This window comes from Anomaloglossus baeobatrachus, chromosome 9, assembly GCF_048569485.1.
Source record: "Anomaloglossus baeobatrachus isolate aAnoBae1 chromosome 9, aAnoBae1.hap1, whole genome shotgun sequence".
Lineage (NCBI taxonomy): Eukaryota > Metazoa > Chordata > Amphibia > Anura > Aromobatidae > Anomaloglossus > Anomaloglossus baeobatrachus.
The window spans coordinates 16,463,848-16,478,950 of record NC_134361.1 but is presented as its reverse complement, the minus strand read 5'-3'; positions in this window follow the sequence as shown (position 1 = coordinate 16,478,950).

Below are 15,103 nucleotides of genomic sequence, written 5' to 3'. Positions count from 1 at the left end.
GCAGTGTCTGCACTGATACATTGTATCCACCTCTCAGCATTGTCTGCACTGATACATTGTATCCACCTCTTAGCATTGTGTGCACTGATACATTGTATCCACTTCTCAGCATTGTCTGCACTGATACATTGTATCCACCTCTCAGCATTGTCTGCACTGATACATTGTATCCACCTCTCAGCAGTGTCTGCACTGATACATTGTATCCACCTCTCAGCATTGTCTACACTGATACATTGTATCCACTTCTCAGCATTGTCTGCACTGATACATTGTATCCACCTCTCAGCATTGTCTGCACTGATACATTGTATCCACCTCTCAGCATTGTGTGCACTGATACATTGTATCCACCTCTCAGCAGTGTCTGCACTGATACATTGTATCCACCTCTCAGCATTGTCTACACTGATACATTGTATCCACTTCTCAGCATTGTCTGCACTGATACATTGTATCCACCTCTCAGCATTGTCTGCACTGATACATTGTATCCACCTCTCAGCATTGTCTGCACTGATACATTGTATCCACCTCTCAGCATTGTCTGCACTGATACATTGTATCCACCTCTCAGCATTGTGTGCACTGATACATTGTATCCACCTCTCAGCATTGTCTGCACTGATACATTGTATCCACCTCTCAGCATTGTCTGCACTGATACATTGTATCCACCTCTCAGCATTGTCTGCACTGATACATTGTATCCACCTCTCAGCATTGTCTGCACTGATACATTGTATCCACCTCTCAGCATTGTCTGCACTGATACATTGTATCCACCTCTCAGCATTGTGTGCACTGATACATTGTATCCACCTCTCAGCATTGTCTACACTGATACATTGTATCCACTTCTCAGCATTGTCTGCACTGATACATTGTATCCACCTCTCAGCATTGTCTGCACTGATACATTGTATCCACCTCTCAGCATTGTCTGCACTGATACATTGTATCCACCTCTCAGCAGTGTCTGCACTGATACATTGTATCCACCTCTCAGCAGTGTCTGCACTGATACATTGTATCCACCTCTCAGCAGTGTCTGCACTGATACATTGTATCCACCGCTCAGCAGTGTCTGCACTGATACATTGTATCCACCTCTCAGCATTGCCTGCACTGATACATTGTATCCACCTCTCAGCATTGTCTGCACTGATACATTGTATCCACCTCTCAGCATTGTCTGCACTGATACATTGTATCCACCACTCAGCAGTGTCTGCACTGATACATTGTATCCACCTCTCAGCATTGTCTGCACTGATACATTGTATCCACCTCTCAGCATTGTCTGCACTGATACATTGTATCCACCTCTCAGCATTGTCTGCACTGATACATTGTATCCACCACTCAGCAGTGTCTGCACTGATACATTGTATCCACCTCTCAGCATTGTCTGCACTGATACATTGTATCCACCTCTCAGCATTGTCTGCACTGATACATTGTATCCACCTCTCAGCATTGTCTGCACTGATACATTGTATCCACCTCTCAGCATTGTCTGCTCTGATACATTGTATCCACCTCTCAGCAGTGTCTGCACTGATACATTGTATCCACCTCTCAGCATTGTGTGCACTGATACATTGTATCCACCTCTCAGCATTGTCTGCACTGATACATTGTATCCACCTCTCAGCATTGTCTGCACTGATACATTGTATCCACCTCTCAGCAGTGTCTGCACTGATACATTGTATCCACCTCTCAGCATTGTCTGCACTGATACATTGTATCCACCTCTCAGCATTGTCTGCACTGATACATTGTATCCACATCTCAGCATTGTCTGCACTGATACATTGTATCCACCTCTCAGCAGTGTCTACACTGATACATTGTATCCACCTCTTAGCAATGTCTGCACTGATACATTGTATCCACCTCTCAGCATTGTCTGCACTGATACATTGTATCCACCTCTCAGCATTGTCTGCACTGATACATTGTATCCACCTCTTAGCAATGTCTGCACTGATACATTGTATCCACCTCTCAGCATTGTCTGCTCTGATACATTGTATCCACCTCTCAGCATTGTCTGCACTGATACATTGTATCCACCTCTCAGCAGTGTCTGCACTGATACATTGTATCCACCTCTCAGCATTGTCTGCACTGATACATTGTATCCACCTTTCAGCATTGTCTGCACTGATACATTGTATCCACATCTCAGCATTGTCTGCACTGATACATTGTATCCACCTCTCAGCATTGTCTGCACTGATACATTGTATCCACCTTTCAGCATTGTCTGCACTGATACATTGTATCCACCTCTCAGCATTGTCTGCACTGATACATTGTATCCACCTCTCAGCATTGTCTGCGCTGATACATTGTATCCACCTCTCAGCATTGTCTGCGCTGATACATTGTATCCACCTCTCAGCATTGTCTGCGCTGATACATTGTATCCACCTCTCAGCATTGTCTGCACTGATACATTGTATCCACCTCTTAGCAATGTCTGCACTGATACATTGTATCCACCTCTCAGCATTGTCTGCTCTGATACATTGTATCCACCTCTCAGCATTGTCTGCACTGATACATTGTATCCACCTCTCAGCATTGTCTGCACTGATACATTGTATCCACCTCTCAGCAGTGTCTGCACTGATACATTGTATCCACCTCTCAGCATTGTCTGTGCTGATACATTGTATCCACCTCTCAGCATTGTCTGCACTGATACATTGTATCCACCTCTTAGCAATGTCTGCACTGATACATTGTATCCACCTCTCAGCATTGTCTGCTCTGATACATTGTATGCACCTCTCAGCATTGTCTGCACTGATACATTGTATCCACCTCTCAGCATTGTGTGCACTGATACATTGTATCCACCTCTCAGCATTGTCTGCACTGATACATTGTATCCACCTCTCAGCATTGTCTGCACTGATACATTGTATCCACCTCTCAGCAGTGTCTGCACTGATACATTGTATCCACCTCTCAGCATTGTCTGCACTGATACATTGTATCCACCTTTCAGCATTGTCTGCACTGATACATTGTATCCACCTCTCAGCATTGTCTGCACTGATACATTGTATCCACCTCTCAGCATTGTCTGCACTGATACATTGTATCCACCTTTCAGCATTGTCTGCACTGATACATTGTATCCACCTCTCAGCATTGTCTGCTCTGATACATTGTATCCACCTCTTAGCAATGTCTGCACTGATACATTGTATCCACCTCTCAGCAGTGTCTGCACTGATACATTGTATCCACCTCTCAGCATTGTCTGCACTGATACATTGTATCCACCTCTCAGCATTGTCTGCACTGATACATTGTATCCACCTCTCAGCATTGTCTACACTGATACATTGTATCCACCTCTCAGCATTGTCTGCACTGATACATTGTATCCACCTCTCAGCATTGTCTGCACTGATACATTGTATCCACATCTCAGCAGTGTCTGCACTGATACATTGTATCCACCTCTCAGCATTGTCTGCACTGATACATTGTATCCACCTCTCAGCATTGTCTACACTGATACATTATATCCACCTCTCAGCATTGTCTGCGCTGATACATTGTATCCACCTCTCAGCAGTGTCTGCACTGATACATTGTATCCACCTCTCAGCACTGTCTGCTCTGATACATTGTATCCACCTCTCAGCATTGTCTGCGCTGATACATTTTATCCACATATCAGCAGTATCTGCACTGATACATTGTATCCACCTCTTAGCATTGTCTGCGCTGATACATTGTATCCACCTCTCAGCAGTGTCTGCACTGATACATTGTATCCACCTCTCAGCATTGTCTGCACTGATACATTGTATCCACCTCTCAGCATTGTCTGCACTGATACATTGTATCCACCTCTCAGCATTGTCTGCTCTGATACATTGTATCCACCTCTCAGCATTGTCTGCACTGATACATTGTATCCACCTCTCAGCATTGTCTGCACTGATACATTGTATCCACTTCTCAGCATTGTCTGCACTGATACATTGTATCCACCTCTCAGCATTGTCTGCACTGATACATTGTATCCACCTCTCAGCATTGTCTGCTCTGATACATTGTATCCACCTCTCAGCATTGTCTGCACTGATACATTGTATCCACCTCTCAGCATTGTCTGCACTGATACATTGTATCCACTTCTCAGCATTGTCTGCACTGATACATTGTATCCACCTCTCAGCATTGTCTGCACTGATACATTGTATCCACCTCTCAGCATTGTCTGCACTGATACATTGTATCCACCTCTCAGCATTGTCTGCACTGATACATTGTATCCACCTCTCAGCAGTGTCTGCACTGATACATTGTATCCACCTCTCAGCAGTGTCTGCACTGATACATTGTATCCACCTCTCAGCATTGTCTGCACTGATACATTGTATCCACCTCTCAGCAGTGTCTGCACTGATACATTGTATCCACTTCTCAGCATTGTCTGCACTGATACATTGTATCCACCTCTCAGCATTGTCTGCACTGATACATTGTATCCACCTCTCAGCAGTGTCGGCACTGATACATTGTATCCACTTCTCAGCATTGTCTGCACTGATACATTGTATCCACCTCTCAGCATTGTCTGCACTGATACATTGTATCCACCTCTCAGCATTGTCTGCACTGATACATTGTATCCACCTCTCAGCATTGTCTGCACTGATACATTGTATCCACCTCTCAGCATTGTCTGCACTGATACATTGTATCCACCTCTCAGCATTGTCTGCACTGATACATTGTATCCACCTCTCAGCATTGTCTGCACTGATACATTGTATCCACCTCTCAGCATTGTCTGCACTGATACATTGTATCCACCTCTCAGCAGTGTCTGCACTGATACATTGTATCCACCTCTCAGCATTGTCTGCACTGATACATTGTATCCACCTCTCACCATTGTCTGCACTGATACATTGTATCCACCTCTCAGCAGTGTCTGCACTGATACATTGTATCCACCTCTCAGCATTGTCTGCTCTGATACATTGTATCCACCTCTCAGCAGTGTCTGCGCTGATACATTGTATCCACCTCTTAGCAATGTCTGCACTGATACATTGTATCCACCTCTCAGCATTATCTGCACTGATACATTGTATCCACCTCTCAGCATTATCTGCACTGATACATTGTATCCACCTCTCAGCAGTGTCTGCACTGATACATTGTATCCACCTCTCAGCATTGTCTGCACTGATACATTGTATCCACCTCTCAGCAGTGTCTGCACTGATACATTGTATCCACCTCTCAGCAGTGTCTGCACTGATACATTGTATCCACCTCTCAGCAGTGTCTGCACTGATACATTGTATCCACCTCTCAGCATTGTCTGCACTGATACATTGTATCCACCTCTCAGCAGTGTCTGCACTGATACATTGTATCCACCTCTCAGCATTGTCTGCACTGATACATTGTATCCACCTCTCAGCATTGTCTGCACTGATACATTGTATCCACCTCTCAGCATTGTCTGCACTGATACATTGTATCCACCTCTCAGCAGTGTCTGCACTGATACATTGTATCCACCTCTCAGCAGTGTCTGCACTGATACATTGTATCCACCTCTCAGCATTGTCTGCACTGATACATTGTATCCACCTCTCAGCATTGTCTGCACTGATACATTGTATCCACCTCTCAGCATTGTCTGCACTGATACATTGTATCCACCTCTCAGCATTGTCTGCACTGATACATTGTATCCACCTCTCAGCATTGTCTGCACTGATACATTGTATCCACCTCTCAGCAGTGTCTGCACTGATACATTGTATCCACCTCTCAGCATTGTCTGCACTGATACATTGTATCCACCTCTCAGCAGTGTCTGCACTGATACATTGTATCCACCTCTCAGCATTGTCTGCACTGATACATTGTATCCACCTCTCAGCATTGTCTGCACTGATACATTGTATCCACCTCTCAGCATTGTCTGCACTGATACATTGTATCCACCTCTCAGCATTGTCTGCACTGATACATTGTATCCACCTCTCAGCATTGTCTGCACTGATACATTGTATCCACCTCTCAGCATTGTCTGCACTGATACATTGTATCCACCTCTCAGCATTGTCTGCACTGATACATTGTATCCACCTCTCAGCAGTGTCTGCACTGATACATTGTATCCACCTCTCAACATTGTCTGCACTGATACATTATATCCACCTCTCAGCATTGTCTGCACTGATACATTGTATCCACCTCTCAGCATTGTCTGCACTGATACATTATATCCACCTCTCAGCATTGTCTGCACTGATACATTGTATCCACCTCTCAGCATTGTCTGCTCTGATACATTGTATCCACCTCTCAGCAGTGTCTGCACTGATGCATTGTATTCACCTCTCAGCATTGTCTGCACTGATACATTGTATCCACCTCTCAGCATTGTCTGCACTGATACATTGTATCCACCTCTCAGCAGTGTCTGCACTGATACATTGTATCCACCTCTCAGCAGTGTCTGCACTGATACATTGTATCCACCTCTCAGCATTGTCTGCACTGATACATTGTATCCACCTCTCAGCATTGTCTGCACTGATACATTGTATCCACTTCTCAGCATTGTCTGCACTGATACATTGTATCCACCTCTCAGCATTGTCTGCACTGATACATTGTATCCACCTCTCAGCAGTGTCTGCACTGATACATTGTATCCACCTCTCAGCATTGTCTGCACTGATACATTGTATCCACCTCTCAGCAGTGTCTGCACTGATACATTGTATCCACATCTCAGCATTGTCTGCACTGATACATTGTATCCACCTCTCAGCAGTGTCTGAACTGATACATTGTATCCACCTCTCAGCAGTGTCTGCACTGATACATTGTATCCACCTCTCAGCAGTGTCTGCACTGATACATTGTATCCACATCTCAGCATTGTCTGCACTGATACATTGTATCCACCTCTCAGCAGTGTCTGCACTGATACATTGTATCCACCTCTCAGCATTGTCTGCGCTGATACATTATATCCACCTCTCAGCATTGCCTGCGCTGATACATTGTATCCACCTCTCAGCATTGTCTGCGCTGATACATTATATCACCTCTCAGCATTGTCTGCGCTGATACATTGTATCCACCTCTCAGCAGTGTCTGCACTGATACATTGTATCCACCTCTCAGCAGTGTCTGCACTGATACATTGTATCCACCTCTCAGCATTATCTGCACTGATACATTGTATCCACCTCTCAGCATTGTCTATAATGATACATTGTATCCACCTGTCAGCAGTGTCTGCACTGATACATTGTATCCACCTCTCAGCATTGTCTGCACTGATACATTGTATCCACCTCTCAGCATTGTCTGCGCTGATACATTGTATCCACCTCTCAGCATTGTCTGCGCTGATACATTATATCACCTCTCAGCATTGTCTGCGCTGATACATTGTATCCACCTCTCAGCAGTGTCTGCACTGATACATTGTATCCACCTCTCAGCAGTGTCTGCACTGATACATTGTATCCACCTCTCAGCATTATCTGCACTGATACATTGTATCCACCTCTCAGCATTGTCTATAATGATACATTGTATCCACCTGTCAGCAGTGTCTGCACTGATACATTGTATCCACCTCTCAGCATTGTCTGCACTGATACATTGTATCCACCTCTCAGCATTGTCTGCACTGATACATTGTATCCACCTTTCAGCATTGTCTGCACTGATACATTGTATCCACCTCTCAGCATTGTCTGCACTGATACATTGTATCCACCTCTCAGCATTGTCTGCACTGATACATTGTATCCACCTCTCAGCATTGTCTGCACTGATACATTGTATCCACATCTCAGCATTGTCTGCACTGATACATTGTATCCACATCTCAGCATTGTCTGCACTGATACATTGTATCCACCTCTCAGCACTGTCTGCACTGATACATTGTATCCACCTCTCATCAGTGTCTGCACTGATACATTGTATCCACCTCTCAGCAGTGTCTGCACTGATACATTGTATTCACCTCTCAGCAGTGTCTGAACTGATACATTGTATCCACCTCTCAGCAGTGTCTGCACTGATACATTGTATCCACCTCTCAGCATTGTCTGCACTGATACATTGTATCCACCTCTCAGCATTGTCTATACTGATACATTGTATCCACCTCTCAGCAGTGTCTGCACTGATACATTGTATCCACCTTTCAGCATTGTCTGCACTGATACATTGTATCCACCTCTCAGCAGTGTCTGAACTGATACATTGTATCCACATCTCAGCATTGTCTGCACTGATACATTGTATCCACCTCTCAGCAGTGTCTGAACTGATACATTGTATCCACCTCTCAGCAGTGTCTGCACTGATACATTGTATCCACCTCTCAGCATTGTCTGCACTGATACATTGTATCCACCTCTCAGCATTGTCTGCACTGATACATTATATCCACCTCTCAGCATTGCCTGCGCTGATACATTGTATCCACCTCTCAGCAGTGTCTGCACTGATACATTGTATCCACCTCTCAGCATTGTCTGCACTGATACATTGTATCCACCTCTCAGCATTGTCTGCACTGATACATTATATCCACCTCTCAGCATTGCCTGCGCTGATACATTGTATCCACCTCTCAGCAGTGTCTGCACTGATACATTGTATCCACCTCTCAGCAGTGTCTGCACTGATACATTGTATCCACATCTCAGCAGTGTCTGCACTGATACATTGTATCCACCTCTCAGCATTGTCTGCACTGATACATTGTATCCACCTCTCAGCATTGTCTGCACTGATACATTCTATCCACCGCTCAGGATTGTCTACACTGATACATTGTATCCACCGCTCAGGATTGTCTACACTGATACAGTGTATCCACCTCTCAGCATTGTCTGCGCTGATACATTGTATCCACATCTCAGCATTGTCTGCACTGATACATTGTATCCACCGCTCAGGATTGTCTGCACTGATACATTGTATCCACCTCTCAGCATTGTCTACACTGATACATTATATCCACCTCTCAGCATTGTCTGCGCTGATACATTGTATCCACCTCTCAGCATTGTCTGCACTGATACATTGTATCCACCTCTCAGCATTGTCTACACTGATACATTATATCCACCTCTCAGCATTGTCTACACTGATACATTATATCCACCTCTCAGCAGTGTCTGCACTGATACATTGTATCCACCTCTCAGCATTGTCTGCACTGATACATTGTATCCACCTCTCAGCATTGTCTGCGCTGATTCATTGTATCCACCTCTCAGCATTGTCTACACTGATACATTATATCCACCTCTCAGCATTGTCTACACTGATACATTGTATCCACCTCTCAGCAGTGTCTACACTGATACATTGTATCCACATCTCAGCATTGTCTGCACTGATACATTGTATCCACCTCTCAGCATTGTCTGCACTGATACATTGTATCCACCTCTCAGCATTGTCTACACTGATACATTATATCCACCTCTCAGCATTGTCTGCGCTGATACATTGTATCCACATCTCAGCATTGTCTGCACTGATACATTGTATCCACCTCTCAGCAGTGTCTGCACTGATACATTGTATCCACCTCTCAGCATTGTCTGCACTGATACATTGTATTCACCTCGCAGCATTGTCTGCACTGATACATTGTATCCACCTCTCAGCAGTGTCTGCACTGATACATTGTATCCACCTCTCAGCAGTGTCTGCACTGATACATTGTATCCACCTCTCAGCAGTGTCTGCACTGATACATTGTATCCACCTCTCAGCATTGTCTGCACTGATACATTGTATCCACCTCTCAGCAGTGTCTGCACTGATACATTGTATCCACCTCTCAGCATTGTCTGCACTGATACATTGTATCCACCTCTCAGCATTGTCTGCACTGATACATTGTATTCACCTCTCAGCATTGTCTGCACTGATACATTGTATCCACCTCTCACCATTATCTGCACTGATACATTGTATCCACCTCTCAGCATTGTCTGCACTGATACATTGTATCCACCTCTCAGCATTGTCTGCGCTGATACATTGTATCCACATCTCAGCATTGTCTGCACTGATACATTGTATCCACCTCTCAGCATTGTCTGCACTGATACATTGTATCCACATCTCAGCAGTGTCTGCACTGATACATTGTATCCACCTCTCAGCATTGTCTGCGCTGATACATTGTATCCACATCTCAGCATTGTCTGCACTGATACATTGTATCCACCTCTCAGCATTGTCTGCACTGATACATTGTATCCACCTCTCAGCATTGTCTGCACTGATACATTGTATCCACATCTCAGCATTGTCTGCACTGATACATTATATCCACCTCTCAGCATTGTCTGCACTGATACATTGTATCCACCTCTCAGCATTGTCTGCACTGATACATTGTATCCACCTCTCAGCATTGTCTGCACTGATACATTATATCCACCTCTCAGCATTGTGTGCACTGATACATTGTATCCACCTCTCAGCATTGTCTGCACTGATACATTGTATCCACCTCTCAGCATTGTCTGCACTGATACATTGTATCCACCTCTCAGCATTGTCTGCACTGATACATTGTATCCACCTCTCAGCATTGTCTGCACTGATACATTATATCCACCTCTCAGCATTGTCTGCACTGATACATTGTATCCACCTCTCAGCATTGTCTGCACTGATACATTGTATCCACATCTCAGCAGTGTCTGCACTGATACATTATATCCACCTCTCAGCATTGTCTGCACTGATACATTGTATCCACCTCTCAGCATTGTCTGCACTGATACATTGTATCCACATCTCAGCATTGTCTGCACTGATACATTATATCCACCTCTCAGCATTGTCTGCACTGATACATTATATCCACCTCTCAGCATTGTCTGCACTGATACATTGTATCCACCTCTCAGCATTGTCTGCGCTGATTCATTGTATCCACCTCTCAGCATTGTCTACACTGATACATTATATCCACCTCTCAGCATTGTCTACACTGATACATTGTATCCACCTCTCAGCAGTGTCTACACTGATACATTGTATCCACATCTCAGCATTGTCTGCACTGATACATTGTATCCACCTCTCAGCATTGTCTGCACTGATACATTGTATCCACCTCTCAGCATTGTCTACACTGATACATTATATCCACCTCTCAGCATTGTCTGCGCTGATACATTGTATCCACATCTCAGCATTGTCTGCACTGATACATTGTATCCACCTCTCAGCAGTGTCTGCACTGATACATTGTATCCACCTCTCAGCATTGTCTGCACTGATACATTATATCCACCTCTCAGCATTGTCTGCACTGATACATTGTATCCACCTCTCAGCAGTGTCTGCACTGATACATTGTATCCACCTCTCAGCATTGTCTGCACTGATACATTGTATCCACATCTCAGCATTGTCTGCACTGATACATTATATCCACCTCTCAGCATTGTCTGCACTGATGCATTGTATCCACCTCTCAGCATTGTCTGCACTGATACATTGTATCCACCTCTCAGCATTGTCTGCACTGATACATTGTATCCACATCTCAGCATTGTCTGCACTGATACATTATATCCACCTCTCAGCATTGTCTGCACTGATACATTGTATCCACCTCTCAGCATTGTCTGCACTGATACATTGTATCCACATCTCAGCATTGTCTGCACTGATACATTATATCCACCTCTCAGCATTGTCTGCACTGATACATTATATCCACCTCTCAGCATTGTCTGCACTGATACATTATATCCACCTCTCAGCATTGTCTGCACTGATACATTGTATCCACCTCTCAGCATTGTCTGCACTGATACATTATATCCACCTCTCAGCATTGTCTGCACTGATACATTATATCCACCTCTCAGCATTGTCTGCACTGATACATTGTATCCACCTCTCAGCATTGTCTGCACTGATACATTGTATCCACCTCTCAGCATTGTCTGCACTGATACATTGTATCCACATCTCAGCAGTGTCTGCACTGATACATTATATCCACCTCTCAGCATTGTCTGCACTGATACATTGTATCCACCTCTCAGCATTGTCTGCACTGATACATTATATCCACCTCTCAGCATTGTCTGCACTGATACATTGTATCCACCTCTCAGCAATGTCTGCACTGATACATTGTATCCACCTCTCAGCAATGTCTGCACTGATACATTGTATCCACCTCTCAGCATTGTCTGCACTGATACATTGTATTCACCTCTCAGGATTGTCTGCACTGATACATTATATCCACCTCTCAGCAATATCTGCACTGATACATTATATCCACCTCTCAGCAGTGTCTGCACTGATACATTGTATCCACCTCTCAGCACTGTCTGCACTGATACATTGTATCCACCTCTCAGCATTGTCTGCACTGATACATTGTATCCACCTCTCAGCATTGTCTGCACTGATACATTGTATCCACCTCTCAGCAGTGTCTGCACTGATACATTGTATCCACCTCTCAGCAGTGTCTGCACTGATACATTGTATCCACATCTCAGCAGTGTCTGCACTGATACATTGTATCCACCTCTCAGCAGTGTCTGCACTGATACATTGTATCCACCTCTCAGCAATGTCTGCACTGATACATTGTATCCACCTCTCAGCAGTGTCTGCACTGATACATTATATCCACCTCTCAGCAATATCTGCACTGATACATTATATCCACCTCTCAGCAGTGTCTGCACTGATACATTGTATCCACCTCTCAGCACTGTCTGCACTGATACATTGTATCCACCTCTCAGCAGTGTCTGCACTGATACATTGTATCCACATCTCAGCAGTGTCTGCACTGATACATTGTATCCACCTCTCAGCAGTGTCTGCACTGATACATTGTATCCACCTCTCAGCAATGTCTGCACTGATACATTGTATCCACCTCTCAGCAGTGTCTGCACTGATACATTGTATCCACCTCTCAGCATTGTCTGCACTGATACATTGTATCCACCTCTCAGCATTGTCTGCACTGATACATTGTATCCACCTCTCAGCAGTGTCTGCACTGATACATTATATCCACATCTCAGCATTGTCTGCACTGATACATTATATCCACCTCTCAGCATTGTCTGCACTGATACATTATATCCACCTCTCAGCATTGTCTGCGCTGATACATTGTATCCACCTCTCAGCATTGTCTGCGCTGATACATTATATCTACCTCTCAGCATTGTCTGCGCTGATACAGTGCAGATAATTCGTATTGAATTGATGATGCCCTACAATTTTTTAATTCACTTTTTTTCTCTATCTCATTCCATTTTCGACATAAAAATGCTAACTCCGTTGTTTTCCACCAGGTGGCGCTATAGGTGGTTTAATTGTGTAGCGCATGGCTACTTTACTATACCTAGACACCACTTTTATCCCTATAGCTGCCGCCGTTCTCAAGTTAATGGCGGTGGACAGGATATGGGTGGACACACTGTATAATGATGGATTTGGGAGGACGCTCATCAGATCCTGGGGTCACCTGTGATTTTGGGATCTAGCAGATTCTGTTTTTACAAATTATAGACTTCTCAATGGATTTCTGATAATCCAGAATATTTGATAATCCGGATTACAGGGATGTTACTGTATATATACAGGAGTTAACAAATGGGGCCCCACCCAGGAACGGAGCCCACCACACCTTTATGTCCACACTGGCCTTCTGGGGTCATCTGATCCTGGTGGACAAGTGGGCATTGGGGGGGGGGTCAATGTTTTGTGGTCGGGGGGGGCAGGGGTCACAGTCCGCACTGATTAAACCAGGGGCCATTTGCTGCCAGGATTTCCTCTGATATTTATTGAAACCTTTTGGTGTCAGACGCGTCCAGATGAGCTGAGCAGAACTATCACCCCCATCAGATCAGGGGTTCCCGGAATGCCGGGGGCTGTGATGGCGCCATATTACCTGGCACCCGGCTTTCCCAGGCCCAGACGTACGGGCTGAGGGTAGAGGACGGCAGTGATGGGGCACAGTCCGCAGCTGGCAGCGCCATTGTTACCAGCGCCCGGCACATTCCGAGGCTCAGTTTACATCTGATACATATAATCCGGGGATGTTGTTTGGATTTCGCAGTAAACAATGGTCGTATGTGACCGGCCGCACGCTCCAAGCATCGCAGCGTAAACCGGGGCTGCCGGGACCTGTCACATCCACTCTGCATCAAACCGCCGCTGTTTATAGTACACGGCACGGGGTAAATATGCCCCAAAAATCGCGGTCACACGTGAGACGGATTATTAACTGCGGCACATAACCGAGAACGAAGCGGCCGAGGAATATATATGCAGACTGGGGGGCAATCATAGGGGGGCAGTGACTCCCCGGCCTGGAGCTATGGGGGTCCGAAGGGTCCCTGTAACCCATAGAAGAAGAACAAGAATAGTGACAGCCCAAAACCTTCAAGGGAAGACACTGCGCACAGTCATATAAAAAGTAAGTACCCCCATGTAATATATCAATATCTGTTCTATACAGGTAAAGAGGAGGAACCGAAAAACCATTTCTTACAAACAACATCCACAAATCTGTCATCTCATCATGTATCTCTGTATACAGGGAGCTCCCCCTAGTGGTGACTGCAGACAGGATCTTATTATGTATCTCTGTATACAGGGAGCTCCCCCTAGTGGTGACTGCAGACAGGATCTTATTATGTATCTCTGTATACAGGGAGCTCCCCCTAGTGGTGACTACAGACAGAATCTTATCATGTATCTCTGTAAACAGGGAGCTCCCCCTAGTGGTGGCTGCAGACAGGATCTTATCATGTATCTCTGTATACAGGGAGCTCCCCCTAGTGGTGACTGCAGACAGGATCTTATCATGTATCTATATACAGGGATCTCCCCCTAGTGGTGACTGCAGACAGGATCTTATCATGTATCTCTGTATACAGGGAGCTCCCCCTAGTGGTGGCTGCAGACAGGATCTTATCATGTATCTCTGTATACAGGGAGCTCCCCCTAGTGGTGGCTGCAGACAGGATCTTATCAT